Below are 18,368 nucleotides of genomic sequence, written 5' to 3'. Positions count from 1 at the left end.
TCACCCTAGATGCAGCCATCCTCGGCACTCCAAAAAACAGACCTTTTAGGTTTGAGAAATTTTGGTTGGGCCATCCAGATTTCACTTCTAAAATCAAACATTGGTGGCACGAGCCGCTGGACACCAGAGGCACCAAAATGTACCGGCTCCAAGCCAGATTAAAGCACCTCAAAGCTCGGCTTCGATCCTGGAACCAAGAGGTCTTCGGAATATTTTCAAAGACAAATAGGCCTTGGAGGAACAGATGGCACAGATCCATACATAATGGCTCAAAGGGGACATCACCCAGGATTCCATTAGCACTGAGCGAGTCCTCATGCAGAAATGGAATGAAAGATGCCAGCAGGAGGAAATATTATGGAGACAAAAGTCTTGGATACAATGGCTCAAATAAGGGGAAAAACACCAAGTTCTTCCATCATTCGGCTATAGACTACAGGTGCACCAACAAAATCACCCGATTGAAGGATGAGCAAGGTACTCCCCTCCACTCTCATCAGGATATTTCCTCCATCCTCACTGATCACTTTAGCCATATAGCAATGGAACTAGACATTGATAGGGAAGAGGCTATCAGGGAAGTCATGACTTCCATCCCAAGGTTAATTACTGAGGATCAGAATAAATCCTTAGACCGCCCTGTCACCATGGAGGAGGTGGAAGAAGCAGTGAAAGAGATGCCTAATGGTAAGGCACCAGGGCCGGATGGCTTCACCATTGATTTTTTCAAAGCTTGCTGGGAAATTGTGCGGCTGGAAGTGTGGGAGGTGGTGGAAGATTCCCGAAAATCTTCCTCCATCCTCAAATCCCTCAATTCCACCTTCATCGCCCTTATTCCCAAAGAGGAGGCAGCCTGTACCCCTTCGAAATTTCAGCCAATTGCTCTATGCAATGTTCTTTATAAAATTATCTCCAAAGTAATGGCCAACAGACTGAAGCCAATTCTCCCTTTGATAATCTCAAAGGAGCAATCTGGCTACGTGGAAGGCAGACAGATCATGGATAATGTCTTGCTAGCACAGGAAATGGTTCACACTCTTCAATCCCAGAAAAAAGCAGGTATGATCATTCAGTTGGATCTCTCGAAAGCTTATGACAAGGTCAGTTGGAAGTATCTAGAAGCCATTCTGGAAGCTTTCAGGTTTGCACAACGCTGGATCAACTGGATTCTAGCCTTAGTCAAATCCCCCAGCTTTTCTATTTTGGTCAATGGAGCTCCCACCTTCCCCTTTGCCCCCTCTAGAGGCATTCGCCAAGGGGATCCCATTTCCCCTTTTCTTTTTGTCATTTTGATGGAAGGCCTGAGTCGCATCATTAAAACTGCAAAGGAAAGGAACAATATCAAGGGCCTTCAACCCCTGCCACCTTGCCCAACCACTACTCATCAACAATTTGTGGATGATACCATGCTTCATGGAACTCCAATGGTTCGGGAAGCCCAAGGTTTCAAAGCTATCCTTGATCTCTTCAGTCAAGCGACAGGTATGGACCTTAATTTGGATAATTCCTCCATTTTCTTTTTCAATACTCACTTAGCGATCTAGAAAAATCTTACTGCTATCCTTGGGTTCAGAAGGCAAAGCCTTTCCTCTCGGGATCCCTCTCACTGATAAACCCTGGCAAAAGTTCCACTGGGAGAAACTGCTATCCAACCTCGATGAACAAAGTAATCATTGGACTAATAGGGTCCTTAACTTCATTGGTCGGCTTGTCATGACTAAGGTTGTCCTACAAGCTATTCCTCAGTATATGCTCTACATCCTTTCGGCTCCCAAAATTCTTCTCCAAAAATCAGAAACATTCAGAGAACCTTCCTATGGTTGGGAAAAGCTGACAAACAGAAATGGGCTCTAGTAGCATGGGAAAAAATTTGTAAACCCAAGATCCTGGGTGGTCTGGGGCTTCAAGACCCAGACACAGTAAATAAAGCCTATGGTTCCAAGCTCTAGTGGAGATGGGTCAAGAAAGCACAGACACCCTGGACCAGGCTATGGAAAGCCAGGTATGTTGAAAACTGGCGCCCTCAAGATCTCATTAGAATTACTGACCCTCCAGCCAGATCCCCCATTTGGAACCTGGCATGGGCTAATTGGAACATCATACAAGATCACTGCTTTTGGGAAATCCGCAATGGTAGCATGGCTCTCTTCTGGGAATATGCTTGGCAACAACTTCCCAAGCTTGAGAGTCCTAATTATCTTCCCCTGCAACACAGGTATCAGGAACAAGGAAAACTCAGGGTGAACCAATACTAGACTGACAGTATCGCGGACCAGCAATGGAGACATTGGCACCCTAATACTCCCCCACAGGCAGATGTGATGGGAAACCTTCTCTTATCCTTGCACTCTTGTCTAGATAAGAGGAAGATCCGTTACTCTCAGGATGAAGATCAACTAAGGTGGGGAAAACTTGATGGAGGCACCTTCAACCTAAAGGAAGCCAGACTTTACTTAGAACACAGGGATCTAGAAGAGAAAGTGATTTGGCACAATAATGTTTGGGATACCACCATCTGGCCGAAGATAAAGACTTTCTTATGGCTCCTAATGCATTGTAAGATCCTCACTTGGGAGAACCTGTGAAAAAAAGGCTTCATTGGTCCATCCCGATGTCCCCTCTGTGAAAAAGAAGAGGAGTCTATGAATCATCTCCTCAACAATTGTGAATGGACCAATAAACTATGGGTATGGATGGAGGATATCTTCAGACAAATAGACAGGAACAGAGAGTCCATACAAGACAGCATAGCCAACTGGCGAACCAAATATTCTAGCTGCAACATTGTAAACATCCTATGGAGGCTAAGCCTTGGTTTTATAGTCTGGTCCACATGGAAAGAAAGAAATAGAAGAATTTTTCAGAGGGAATCTAGGCAGCTAGATACCATCAAAACAAACATCATGCAAAATATGCGAGAAACTGCCCTTACCAGTAGTAAAGCAGAATAGGAAAACAAGTTTTCCGCTAATGACAGGTGAATTCTACAGCTATTTGGCATGAGTGTTGCAACTGGCCTCAATTCTCCGACGCAGAGACCTCAGCCCGCTCCATCTCTACTATCCTGGCAACCTCCTATCTCGGGGTTCCACAAATTAAACTTTGATGGAGCCTCTCAGGGCAACCCTGGCCCAGCTAGCCTTGGAGGTGTCATACGCAACGATAAAGGGGAAATTCTTCATATCTACAACAATTCTCTAGGGGAAGCCACTAACAACGAGGCAGAATTTGCAGCTCTGGAGCAGGGTTTGCAAATCCTAATCCACTTGGGTAGTGGGGTAGCAATAGTGGAAGGAGACTCGCTCTTAGCCATTAATGTTGCGAGGAAAATGAAAAATGGTTCGCGTTCTGAGAAGGTTACTAAGCACTGGCACCTCGCCATGGTCACCACGCTCATCGCCAAACATCTCTCCGCTCTTAATGGAGTCATTCTGTAGGCAATCAGGCGCAGTGTGAATGCAATGGCAGATAGCCTAGCCAACCACGCGGTCGACCACCCGAATGATGACATTGACACCTGTTGGCAGAGCATCACATGTGCTAATCTTTGGGATAAATGCCTTCAAATCTCAAGGCAAGACCTCACAGGCGTGTCAGGAGAGGAGGACGGCTTACAAGGTACTAATCATCAATGAATAATGTGGTTTGCTCTTAATGTTTATTCCCTAATCCTTAATGCCTGGTGGTGGCATCGCTGGCAGTTGTCCTATGGCTCGCATTGGAAAAGATGGAAGATCTACCACAAGGATAGAGGTCAGCATACCTTTTACGATTTGGGGTACGCATGGCCTCTTCTCTTAAGTGATAAGCATGGCAGTCTGAATGCACTCAACCATAATAATAGGAATGTCGTCAGTCACCTATTGGGGATCAGAAACATGGAAAAGATGGAAGTTTCAGTTAAGATCGCAGCCCCTCGCACCGCGTCTTTCACTATTAATACAGAGCCAATCGGGAAAGATTTCACCTGCTTACGGTATTCCTCAAAGCTTAGCCCTGTGTTTACGGTTTCATGTATAGGAATTCGCATTTCAATAGTCTGCACCTGCAATCTTGCCATGGCCGAGCGCAACCTCCGTAGCTCCAAAGCTGCCAGAGATTTAAAGAGAGCCCGGAAGGATTATGAGGCTTCTATCTCCAAATTGAGGTGGACAAAGCCAATGAAGGGATGGACAGTAAAGCCATCAGCGAGGAGGTAGATTGGATCTCGGACCTGGGCACCCCAACAACCAGAGCTACCCAGTTCCTGAAAATGCAGAGTGTGGCTTGGCAGATGAAAACGATGCTTGCAAAAGCCATGAGCATGCAAGGTGCCACTTTCAAGGAGGCCTACCAGGCAAACTCCCTTGCCTCTGCCAAGAATTCGACGTGGCTGGACAAGCTGGAGATTTCCATCAACTCCCTCACAAAAGAACTTAAAATGCTTGCTTAGAGTTTGGGAGGGTTTATTAAGCTCTTCAAGCTGTACATGCGCCATGTGCTAAATGTCTCTATTGAAATCCTTGAAAATGATTCCAAAACAACCATCATCAGATGCCATAAGCCCCCAAGTGTTCCCAAGGGAGATCATGGCATTGGTCCGAGTGCTGCTGGCTATCCAGGCATCGCAAAAATCGACTAGTAGGATTCTTGGTGGGAGGTCTTCTGCTGATGGTTCTTGTTTATCCTTTGCTTTTGTTATTTTCTATGTCTGATGAATGTAAGCTTCGGTGGGCCTTTAAGCAGCCTTCTATGATAGCAGTTTCTCTCTTACTGTCTGGCAGCCCTGTGTGGTTGGTCGTTTTCTGTTTTGGTTTATGTTTGACTCAGGTTAAGTTTGTGTTAGTTGTTACGCAGTATGTTTCCTGTTTGAACAGCGATTGGCTATAGGGCTTATATAAGTGGTCTTTCATTTGGCAAGCCTGCATTTTCTCTTTTCCCTTTGAAAATGGCAGGCCCCTTTTTGTAACCATATGTAACATTTTTGTGATCTAATATATCAGCTGATTTACACAAAAAAAAGTTAGAAGTCATGATCATTTTTAATAAATACTAAGTTTTTTTTTTAATTATAAAGGAATGCGGAAGTGTTTATTGCTTGGACATAATTACCCCTCTCCACCATAATCCTAGATGTTCTTCACTCATGATGATTACCTCACCTAGCCGTTAAATTGTCGTCGCGAGTACCAATCCGACCTGACCTCAAAGATGTTGTGTAGTTACGGCAAATGAATTGGTGATAAGATGGAAACGATGGTGGACAGTTGGATCTCTTTATAAGAATCGATTTCCCCAGTATTGCATGTAGAATTCTTAATTATTCATAGCCGTTAAGCAGCGATGTCGCCTATTCGGAATGAACCCTCGTCTCTCAGTAAGGTAGAGTAGACTGTCGAGTATCGCAATAGTCTTTCACTATTGCGAGACTCGGGTTTTCTTCAGTTTTTGCAGAAGTTTGATGGGCATGATAAAGAAGTGGCTTTACAGTTTTCCAGGAGTTTCAGAAACGGCCAAGTGAAAATTGGGCCTCTCAAATTCAAAGTCACAGAAGAATTTATAGCAGCAGCGATAGGCTTGGAGAACACTGGTGAACAGTGGTTTAAAAATTAGAAGCTAGAAAGAAAGCACTGGCAACGTTTCATCGTTGATAAGAAGATAGAAGTAGACTGGAAGGTAGGAGTTCTGTGCAATGCCCTGTTGGGTCAATGGAAAGACCTCCTTTTCATCCTACAGAAGTTTGTGACCTGCAAGGGAAGATACACCCGCACCTTGGTATATCATTTTAGAATGCTGCAACATTTTGAAGCCGACCGGCACGTCTGGTGGAGGATGAATTTCCCCTATTTTCTGCTTAAGAGCTTGGAGAAAATGGCTAAAAGTGTGTAGGACGGACGGGCAGACCAGGCCGACACAAGGCTATATCACCATGACCTAATAAAAAATTTGGTCCTGAAACAGCTAGAAGTGAAAGGTATGACATGGGAGGCGCTGTTAAAATAGGTTCACAAAGGGACATTTGCTGGAAAGGAGATAGAGGATCCCGCCAGCACAAGAAAGGGCCCAAGTAAAAATGAAAAGGGAAGTCCTTCTTGCACTAGTGCAAAAAGGAAACAATCTGAAAAAGAAAAAAAGGCCTCATCTTCAAATAAGAAGACAGCCAGTGCACCAGTTGAAGAGACCCCTTCTACGCCTGAAAATGACAACCTGTCAGTCCTTGCAGACGCAGAAAAGTTTGTAGAGGTTGAAGATGATGCTCTATTGGCCGATTTCATCAAAAAGCCCCAGAAAAAGAATAAACTCTTTGATGCAAGCAAAGAACCATAGTCCCCACAGGGTTTGGAATCTCCCTCCTACACCAGTACAAGAAGAAGCACTAGTGCGAGAAGAAGAACCGGAAAAAGAAGCAGAAAATGAAGAAGCAGAAGAAGAAGAGGCAGAAGGAGAAGAACCAGACGATGAAGAAGCAGAAGAAGAGGAAGCAAAGGGAGAAGAATCTGGAAAAGAAGAGGCGAAATCCGAAGAAGAAAAGGTAGAATTCAAAAAAGAAGAGGTAGAACACACAAAAGAAGAAGTAGAAGAAGGAGAGGCAGGAGAAGAAGAACCAGAGGAGGAAGAACCAGAAGAAGAGGGACCAGAGGGAGAAGATTTTCCTGATGTAACCATGACAGATATGGAGGTCCCTGAGGAATACACAGCCCCTGTTGAAACAGAAAAGGAAAAATATTTGGTAACTCCTGCTACTTGGGTAGTTGAATTAGAGCTTCAAGTGCAGAATTTAGAGCAGCTTGTAGCCAAAGCGCAGGAGGATAAAGAACAGAGTAGAGGAGAATTGACAGCAGAGATCCAGAAAAAGAAAAGGGAAGTTAAAGTCTGGAAGTACCGAGCTGTGCAATGTTTCAGGCGACTTAAAAAGGTGACAAATAAATTAAAGAACATCAAAAAGAAGAATTCTGAAACATTGCAGGCTGATGCCAGTATGTCAGAGCAGGATTGAGTTGGAAAGCTCAAAGTTTTGAAGTTTTTTATAGAGGTAAAGAGTTGTGTGAGGACTCACAACAATTTAGGGATGGGAGGATGTTAGCCCCCTAATTTTCTCTCTTTTGGCCATTTTTCCCTTCCTAAATTATAACCATTTACCACTGTTTTACCTCTCTTATACAACCTCATCTTGCACTAGTTCAAGAACGATGACATATTTCTTATGAACTTTATATTTCATATTTTAACTTAACTTAGCATTAATTAATTATTTATTACATGATTTCTTGCTTATAATCACTCTTTGTAACTTATCAATATCTCCAATGTTTATTTGGTAGTCAAGTGCTTACCGTAACCACTGATCCTAGTGCAGGATCAGATCTTGCATCGGTGCCAGCACAACAAATCCTTGCAGTAGATCTGAACCTCCTTGATCACCGCCTTGTTTTGCGCCACTTCAGCCACGACAGCAGGATAGATCTGAAGGCAGCCGAGCTCCAGCCATGATAGCAAGGCAATCCAAAGGCAGTCAAGATCAAACTTATGAAGAACGAACAGCTGGAGATTGGCTACGGCCAGTTTTGTTGAACTGCCTAATTTTGAAGGCCGAGAAGCTAAATTTTGCATATCGGTTATGTAATTGGTTAAACGATCTTTTTGGCCTTCGGCCAAAGATCTATATAATGAAGAATGTAAATAGGATGAGATAGTTTTTGATAGAGTTTGTACAGAATAGAGATATAACCAGGGAGGCGGTAACAGGCTTGTATTTTGTTATCGCCCGAATCTGGGCTGGACTATGTATTCATGCATGTATTTGCCTCAATGAATTAATAAGAAAGGGAGCTCTGCCTCATGTTTCATAAATCGTATTTCTATGTTTGAAAGCTGATGAATTGATAAAGTACTGAGCAACGTTTCTATTTGAAAGGGAAACGCATTGGTTGGCTAGGGCCCAGCCAACCCAGCACGTTTACCCTATTTTCTGTTTCTTGTAATTTATGTTTATACTATCAAGTGTGATCTAACTTCCAGCACATGTATTCCTGTTTGAGTGAAAGCGGATCCGCTATGTGAAGTAGTTAGATTTCCTTTTCCTGCACTTGATTTCAGATTGGTTTTCTTGCCTGGTCCAAGCAGGAGAAATAAACCTGCACCAGTGCACATTGGTGTGCTATTCATTTTCCTGCACTTGATTTCGGATTGGTTTTCCCCACCTGGTCCAAGCAAGAGAAATAAACCTACACCAGTGCACGTTGGTGTGCTATTCATTTTCTGCAGTTTTGTTTGATTGGTTTCCCCACCTGGTCCAAGCAGGAGAAATAAACCTGCACTAGTGCACGTTGGTGTGTTATTCATTTTCTGCAATTTTGTTTGATTGGTTTTCCCTGCCTGGTCCAAGCAGGAGAAATGAACCTGCACCAGTGCACGTTGGTGTGATGCAGCAAGCCTTTCTAGTTTACTTCCCACAATTTCTTGCTTTCATTAAATACTTTATGATAAGATAAATTATAAGGATTGTTTCTTTATTTCTGCACTCTGTTAAAATCAGAAACATTCATTTTCATGTGTGTAATTTGATTTCACAGTATAATAACACTTGCAGTAATTAAGCACTTATTTCAAGAATTAAATGCTAAGTGCAAGAAGCTCTGATCTAGTGCAAGAACTAGTTTCTTGCCACGGGATCTGAGTGCTCTAAACCTAAAAAATTTCAAGCCCCTTGCAGGAAGAAAAACACTTTCAGTACAGACACCATTTATACCCTCTACATAAATCTTTGTTCCTGCACTAGTGCAAGCAGACTGCGAGTGCAGGAAAGATTAGTGCATGAAGGAAATCTCTACATAAGCAGGTTTGAAGGGCCCATCTAATGAGATTGCTAAAGTGTCTCTGCTAAAGAATAACACACTCTCAGTAGTTAATCAATAGTTAGCTAGAATGATTGCCCTTTTATTTCTAAATCCCTTTTACAAATGCATTCTTCCTTGTTCCAGTCTTAGATTATTTTGATGGTTCAAGTTGCCTTTCTCTATTTTTAGTTTGATTATGCAATCGTTCCTTTAAAGAAAGTAGGGATTGACATTAGAAACATTCATACCATCTCTGGCATTGCCTATGCTTCGTCTCTAAGTTTATGAATTCCCTGGGTTGGCAATTTAAGTGTTGAGGAGTTTGCTTAAGTGTAATTCCTACACCCAACAGTCACTTGAGCCAGCCATTATGATTCCTTGCCCATCTATTATCATTATATGTTTGAAGATGCGTCTTCCAACCCCGAAGGTATAGCTTTCATTAGGTAGTTGGGTCTTTTCGTTTATTTGTCATGGACACTTTTCGGTGTGGATTAGTGAGGGGATTCAATAGAAAGGACGAGTGTGGTCTATACTCTTGTCTCCTATGTCCAACTTGATGGTTAACCTTGTATCCTAGTCCCGTGGGATCTCCTTTATTGGCTACTAGCTTTAGGAGTGTGACTATATGGGAAACCCCAATTTTGGTTGCATCGTCCCACTTCCCGACACCACATACATCACTCCCCTTCGCTCATTATAACCCTTTTCACCATGTTTCCCATTTGTTGGTCAATAATTGTCATTGATGTCAACATAACCACTATTTAAGGTCATGATGACACACTTGATGACAGGGATGATTGCTGAAGACCACACTTGGAGCCCTAATGAAGATGCCCTAACCCTTATCCTAGTCCAAATGCCCTTATGCATAAAGAATCCTCAGAACCCCAAGGTATGTACTATAAATTTCTAAACAATCATAAAGAAAATTATTTTTTAACATCTTGAAGGCATCATGTTACAATGACTCCTCCACCACCTTATAAAGGACTCTTTCCTCTTTCCAATGAGCCCACACTCAGCCTCTAACTACCTTCTCTTTCCTAACTGCAGTCCACTACAATGTCGCAATTCTCTCTTTTGAAGCTTGATTTAAACAATCCACTAACATTAGTATGAGAAACACATTATGTTCAAGGTGGTCGTTGGAACCCCAAACCCTCTTCCATGGTTGTTGATTAAATCCTATAATTGCTTTTTTGTAAGTATGATTATCATTTGTAGCAGATTTTTTCCATCTATTATCACTCGCCTACCATATGGAAGGTGTGCTTTCTTTTTATAATTTCTTGATCTTCTGTTAAATACAACATGGGTAACTCACATATTGTTATTGTGGTTCAGGTTGGATGCTTTCGAAACAACCGCACACGAAGCTGATTGTGTTTCTCGACATGAATTTTCAAATTTTCCATATCATCGTTTGGTTCAAATTTATCATATTTTTCTAAAATATTCATTTAATTGACTTGTTTTTATACAGTGGGGTATGTTACCCACCACCCGTGGGTGACACCCACAAGAGAAAATTTTATCATAGATGGCCCTCGGCTAGCAGCTAGCAGCCCCTTGTAGCCACTAGATAACTCAATGTGCCACCATCTCCGCCACTTTAGCCAACCATTATGATTCCTTGCCCATCTGTTATGATCGTATGTTTGAAGGTGGGTCTTTCAACCTCGAATGTATGAATTTCATTATGTAGTTGGGTACTTTTGTTTACTTGTCATGGACACTTTTGGGCATAGATTAGTGGGGATATTCAGCAGAAAGAATGGGTGTGGTCTATACTCGTGTCTCTTATGTCCAACTTGATGGTTAACCTTGTATCCTTGTCCCACGGTATCTCCATTATTGGCTACTAGCTTTAGGAGTGTGACTATATGGGAAACCCAATTTTGGTTGCATGGTCCCGCTTCTTGACACCATATACATCACTCCCCTCCGCTCATTATAAACATATCCATCACGTTTCGCATTTGTTGGTCAATAATTGTCATTGATATCAATATAAGAACTATTGAAGGTCATGATGACACATTTGATGACATGGATGATTGCTGAAGACCACACTTAGAGCCCTAATGAAGATGTCGTAACCCTTATCCTAGTCCAAATGTCCTTATGCATAAATAATCCTAAAATCCCCAAGGTCTGTACTTTAAATTTCTGAATAGTCATAAAGAAAATTATTTTTTAACATCTTGAGGGCATCACGTTACAATAACCCCTCCCCTACCTTGGAAAGGACTCTTTCCTCTTTCCAGTGATCCCTCACTCAGTGTCTAACTCCTAGTAGCCTAAGAGAAATCATTTTTTAAGATCATATATCCTATTCTCTAACCTAGCCAACCTAAGCTCAGTTATCCTTGTCGGCCTCCATCAAAAAAGACATTTCCCTTCATCCAAATCAAAAATTTGTATAAATACAAGTGAAAACCCTTCATTTCCATCATCAATTCGGTGAAGACAAACCACAAGAGCTAAAGATAAGATCTAGTTCACAATTCGCGAACTAAAAAATCTAAAATACAAGAAGATGTGGAGTTTTCTAACTCTGATTGGATATATCTTTACTGTGGAAGCTCAGATTGATAATCATCTACGGAGATTCGAATTATAATTCACTGAGAGTACCTCGGACCTATGGAACTTTACCTTGGTGCAGTATTGCACCTCGACATGTGGAATCACACCTCGGGTTGTGGATAAACTACACCTTGGACCATCTTGCAACAAATTGGAACTATGTTTAAGAGCTCAGATTATACTGAAGAAGTGCGTATTTCTGTGGAGCAATGATACATTGGAACAATCATCATTTAGAGCTCAAATCCTTGTTGGAGAAGTTGCGTTATACAACAGTCCTATAGCAACTCTTATTTGAAGAAGCTCAGACAACAGTGTCCTTGAATGCATCACTATTTGGGAAACGTTTAAGGCTGGACCTATAGTGTGAAAAGCGGCTCATTTCTGCGATATACAAGTTCACCAATTCTGGATTCAGATAAATATTGCAGTGAACACCTCCATGCCTCGGACCTGAGTATAGTTGTGATAAACCTCAGACCTCTACTTCGAATTGTTGCGCAATGAAATAGAGCCTCAAACCTGCAGTCTTGTTACATACTCCTTTGTGAAGACCTCAGACTTGTGAACATTATTTGGAGTAGACTTTAAAAGAAATAACTTAGACGTTTGGACAATTGAGTACTTAGAACGTTGGACAATGGAGTATTAGAGCTTTGGACAGTGAAGTAATTGGAGCACATTTGGACAATGAGGATTTGGAAGCCCGGAACAGTCATATTGGAGGCTTGAACAAATAAAGAGCTTGATGATATTGGACAATGGAAATATTGAAATCTGAAGCAGTCTTGTGGAGAAGATGATCAACATTTGAATTAAGTACATTCATACATTCTATTTGTTAAAAATTGAAGGGTTGGAGCCTCTAAAACAAGGTTGGAGCCTTGAGAAGATAGGGTTGGAGACTCATAAAATCCCAAGTTGGAGCTTGGAAATAGGTGGGACCCTAGTATATTGAAGAGTTGGAGCTCTCAACTTTATTGTACTCAAACTTTTATAAGGAGAGGATTGGTGTCCTCACTTGTTCCAAATAAAATTCTTATTATTTATTTTTTATTATAATTGTGAAGAATCTTAACTGGTAAACATAACAATTGAAAGGAAATATTGATTCACCCACCTCTCAATATTTCCAACAATTGGTATCAGAGCCAACTTCTTCATAATAAACCTAATAGTTGGAAGAAGGATTCTTAGTCACAATGGCCAGTAAGGATTCAGGAAAAATCCCTCAATTTGATGGAACAAAATTTTCCTTTTGGAAAAGTAAGATGACATCTTATTAATGTCTATTGGACCGAAAGTATGGCAATCATTGCAAGATGGGTATAAATTTCCATATCCTCCACCAACTGATTCGGATGGAAGGAAAATTTATATAGAAAATGCCAAAGCACTAAATTCCATAACAAGTGGAATTTCTGATTCAGAATTTACAAAGGTTATGAACTTTGAATCTGCCAAGGAAATGTGGGACAAGCTTATTGGTATTTATGATGGAGACTCCAAGGTCAAGAAGGAAATATTTCAAACTCATAGAAGAAAATTTGAGAGTCTTAAAATGGATGATGATGAAGACATTGCAACATTTTTTCTCCAAGTGGATGAAGTTGTCAACTCGCGCAAGGGTCTAGGAGAAACCGTTGTAGAAAGCACAGCTGTCCAAAAGGTTTTGAGATCACTTCCAGAATATTTTGATTCCAAAGTCAGTGCCATAATAGAAATGAAGGACTTGGATGACCTAAAAATGGACAAATTTCATGGGATTCCCATTGCATATGAAATGAGAAAATGAATCCCAAACTCTAAGGAAGTAACATTCAAGGCTTCAATAATATTGAAGGAAAGAAAGAATTATAGTAGTGATGATTCTGATACTAAAACAAAACAAGTCATGAAGAAACTAAGGAAAGGGTCCAAAATCAAAGGTAGGTATCCTCTCATTTGTTTTAAGTATGGTAGAATAGGACATTATGTTGCAAAGTGTCATCATAAACCATTAGGGGATTTTTGAGGTCTAAAGCGGGTCTCCTAAGGAAATTATAAAATAATAGTGGAAATAATAAAATAAGATTTGATGACATCATCCAATTTTAGAAGGAAAAAAGAAAAAACTATTTTTTCAACTTGTATTTTCAACTTATCTCCCTATGGGTTTACTCAAATTTTGAGCGAAAACACTCGTTGGATGCATAATTTGACTCCTCATCAAAGGAGTACCCATGTTGCATACTTTTGATGGATCCTGCTACATGAAAACTGAGAAATACAAAACGTGATTGCAATCACATTTTTTCATGTATTTCTCATTTTTCGTGTACCAAGGTCCATCAAAAGTATGAAACATAGGTACTCTTTGGATGAGGAAATAAATTTTGCATCCAATGAGTACTTCCACTCAAAATTTGAGTAAAACCTTAGGGAGATAAGTTGAAAATACGAGTTGAAAAAGTAGTTTTATTATTTTATTATTTTTTAATCTTTTTACTTTTTTAGTCCAAAAATGTTGAATCATCCCCATGGTTGACATCATCATCTCGAATCCTATTGGTTCTTATAAAGTTTATTTTGGTTGTACATTTTTCTTAGGAGGCCCATTTTAGACCTTAAAAGTCCCCTAATGATGATAACGATGATAAATATGAATATAAAAAGAAGATGTTCAATAAGAAAGGGTCAAATAAGAAGAATTTCTTCTCCAAACAAGACGACTCCGATGAATAAGAATTCGCGATTACAAAGAAAAAACCAACTACAAATACCTTTCTACTCAAAAGGGATAATGATGAATTTGATGTAGAAGATGACTATGATGGAAGTAGTGAATTATTGTTCATGGCATTTACAAATGATGATGATTCAGAAAAATAAGATCAAGGAAATGTAAATGAATTACTAATGCGTGATATTGAAGAAAATGAGAAATTAAGGAAGAAGATCGTTTCTCTCAAAATAGAAAAGGGAGCAGAAAAAAGGAAGGAAGAACTTTTGAATAACAAGCTAAAAGAAAGAGAAGAAATATGCGAGAAACGAGAAGCTGAAATTGTCTCTCTAAAGAAAGAGTTGAATCAGGTTAATAAGAGCTGGAAAAGCTCTCAAACTCTTGATAACATCCTTAATACTCAAAGATCACAACAAGATAAGACTGGAATTGGTTTCAAAGGTGAATGATCAAGTTTGAAGAAGAATGCCAATGAAGAAATCCAAAGAAGTTATGATGGCATCCTTTGCAATCATCCAAAAGAGAAGAAGTCATTCCACCAAGAAAAAATATCCACTTACAACAACCCAAGGAATGAAGGAAAGATATCTCCAAAAAATAATGTTACATCAAGTTAAGGCTATTATAGTAGGTATCAAACTATCTTTCTTGGTTGTTGTTTCTATTGTAAAAATTTTGGTCATCAAGCTAAACATTGCAAGGCTTATAAGGATAATAGCTAAAGGAGATATGGGGCCAATTATCAAAGCAGGCCACTTAGCTCAAAAGAACAAGGTCAAATCAAGAATTATAATTATTTTGATCCTTTGGCTAAGTATGACCTAACATGTTCAAAATGAAATGATTTTGGCCATGATACACAAAATTGTCCATTTATATCAAAAAGGGAAGAGTTGAAAAAGGAGGAACCCACTATCGATAAATGCGACCTAGATTTATGTGCACAAAGTGATGAAAATCAATGGTTTGTGGATAGTGGATATTCAAGACACATGACAGGTGACCAAAAGAAGTTTATCTCATTAAACAAAAGGGATGGAAATGTATCCTCTGGAAGTGGATCGGCTAAAATTGTTGGAAAAATGATGGTTTCTCTTGTTAATGGAAAGCGAAAAGAAGAAAACGCATTACTGGTAGAAGGACTCAAACCAAATTTTCTAAGCATTAGCCAAATTTGTGAACAAGGACATAATGTTATCTTTAGTACTAAAGGTTGTGAGATAATAAAATCCTCTTCAGGAGAAATTGTGGGAAAAGGAGTGAGAACACCAAATAACGTATACATTTTAAGTAAAGTTTAAGAAGAAAAATGTTATATGGGTCAAGCTAATGAAAGATGGTTATGGCATAAGCAATTGGAGCATCTAAACTTTGACAACTTGGTTAATATCAATAAGACAAGTGCAGTGAGGTACATTCCAAAAATTATAAAGTCGAAACAGGTTGTGTGTGGCCCATGTCAACATGGAGAGAAAACTAGAACTTGCTTCAAGGCCAAGGAATTCTCAACATAAAAACCTTTGGAGATCATATATGCATATTTATGTGGACCAACCAGAACTCTAACACTACAAGGTGAAAGGTACTGTGATGTATTTGTAGATGCCTATACTAGAATGATGTGGGTGTTCTTTATAAAGTTTAAATATGAAGCTTTTGAATGTTTTAAGAATTTCAAAGCTCTTGTGGAAAATGAAAAAGAATAAAAAATCAAGGGTCTTAGAATAGATAGAGGAGGAGGTTTACTTCAAAGGAATTCAATGATTTCTACGAAATGCATGGAATAAAAAGAGAAATTTCCATAGCTAGAACTCTTAAACAAAATGGAGTACTGGAAAGAAGAAACATAACTATGAAATAAATGGCAAGAACGATGTTACTAGTAGTTGATTTGCAAGCCAAGTTTTGGAGAGAAACAGTTGGGCCAGCAGTGTATACCTTGAATAGAGCCCAACTAAGACCAAAAAATGACAAAAATCTATACGAATTATGGAAGGGAAGACCTCCTTCAGTAAAATATTTTATAATTTTTGGAAGTAAATGGTTTATGAAGATCAATGATGAGTCACCAGGAAAGTTTGATTCTCATGTTGATGAAGGAACATATTAGGGATATTCTACAAGGATCAAAGCATACAAATGCTACAACAATCGACTACGAAAGATAGTAGAAAGAATTGATGTAAAGATCGATTATATTCTTGAAGTCCATGAAGAAGATTATATTCTTGAACAACATGAAGATGATACAACAAAGGAAGAAAAGGATCAAGAAAGTCAAAACAAACCATCTCAAAGTCCATCAAAAGTAAAATTTCTTCAAAAACACCATCCAGAAGAACAGATTATTAGGAATGCAGATTATGGAATACAAACCTGAAGAAAGATGAGAAATACAGCAAGAAAAGATGATGTTTCCTTACTATCCATGATAGAACCAGAAAAATTTGCTCAAGCTAGTAAGTACCCTCATTGGGTGAATGATATGGAAGAAGAAATGTTTCAAATTGAAAAGAATGAAATATGGAAATTGTACCCTGTCCAAAAGATAAAAATATTATTGGAACCAAGTGGGTGTTCAAAAAAAAAATGAATGAAGACGAATGGATCATGAGAAATAGGCAAGACTTGTTTGTAAAGGATATTCACAAATTGAAGGAATTGAATTTGAAGAAACTTTTACCCCGGTAACTCAATTGGAAGCTATAAGAATGTTTTTATCATTTCCTTGTTCAAAAGGGTTCAAATTCTATCAAATGGATGTGAAATGAACATTTCTGAATGGTGACCTAAAGGAAGAAGTCTACATGGAGCAACTGAAAGGGTTTGATCTAGCAAAAGGAAAAGACTTCGTATGTAAGTCAAAAAAGGTGTTATATGTATTGAAACAAGCCCCTAGAGCTTGGTGGGAAAGATTGGATCATTATCTACAACAACAAGGTTTTAGAAAGGGGGTGGCAGGAAGTAATCTCTACATAAAAGTGGACAAGGATAAATTACTAGTCACTCTTGTATATGTTGATGATCTCAATTTTGCAAGCAACAATGATGAGATGATTCATACATTTTCTCAAAATATGTTCAAGGAATTTGAAATTTATATGATTGGTGAATTATCTTACTTCCTTGGATACAAGTAACTCAAACTAAAGCAAGTATGTTCATATCCCAAGCAAAATATCTTAAAGACATGCTTAAGAGATATGGGATGGAAGAATGTGCTCCTATGGGCACATCTATGACTACAAATTGCAAATTAAGAAAATATGATGAATCCCCTTCAGTAGATGCAACTCTTTACAGGTCAATAATTGGAGCTCTTCTATACTTAACTACTTCATGACCCAATATTATGCAAGCAGTAGGAATGGTGTCAAGATTTCAATCAGCTCCTAGGGAATCTCATTTATTGGTTGTGAAAAGAATTCTCAAATATTTGAAAGGTACTCCTAATTTTCACCTATGGTATCCCAAAAGCACAAATCTTACTGTGATAGCTTACATTGATGCTAATTTGGACGTAAGTGCAGATGATTAAAAAAAGTACTAGCGGAAATGCATTCTTCGTGGGAGATTGTCTTATATCTTGGCTTAGAAAAAAAAATCCTCTATATCTCTCTTCATAGCTAAAGTCGAATATATAGTTGTTGCATATTGTTATACACAAATATTGTGGATGAAGGAAGCATTAAAATATGTCAACATAGAGACTAATCAACCAATCATTATCTATTATGACAAGACCAACACCATCAGTCTTTCGAAGAATCCAGTAATGCACTTGAAGACAAAACATATTTCAATCAAATACCACTTTCTCTGTGAACAAGTTGCATAACAGAATATTAGATTGGAATACATCAATACAAAGGAAAAGATTGCAGATATATTCAAAAAACCCCTACCCCGAGAATCATTTGAAGATCTTTGCCAAAAGATGGGAGTCATTTCTCTTTCATCACATTAGGACAACACATCAACAAGGGTAGGAGCACCATGATAGGGGGAGCAGCATGAAAAGAGGAATCTTGAGAGGGAGAGTATTTGAACATCCCATTTTCCATTGATGTCAAAGGGGGAGAAAATGTTGGAAGAAGAGAGAATATTTCCATCAATGACAAAGGGGGAGATTGTTGGTCAATAATTGTCATTGGTGTAATATAAGCACTATTGAAGGTCATGATGACACACTTGATGACATGGATGATTGATGAATTCCACACTTGGAGCCCTAA

The sequence above is a fragment of the Pinus tabuliformis genome, chromosome 1_2, assembly GCF_031772625.1.
Source record: "Pinus tabuliformis cultivar Carrire ecotype Pingquan chromosome 1_2, CPIR1, whole genome shotgun sequence".
In the NCBI taxonomy this organism is placed as follows: domain Eukaryota; kingdom Viridiplantae; phylum Streptophyta; class Pinopsida; order Pinales; family Pinaceae; genus Pinus; species Pinus tabuliformis.
The sequence above is the reverse complement of the archived record's forward strand: the minus strand, read 5'-3'. Positions refer to the sequence as shown.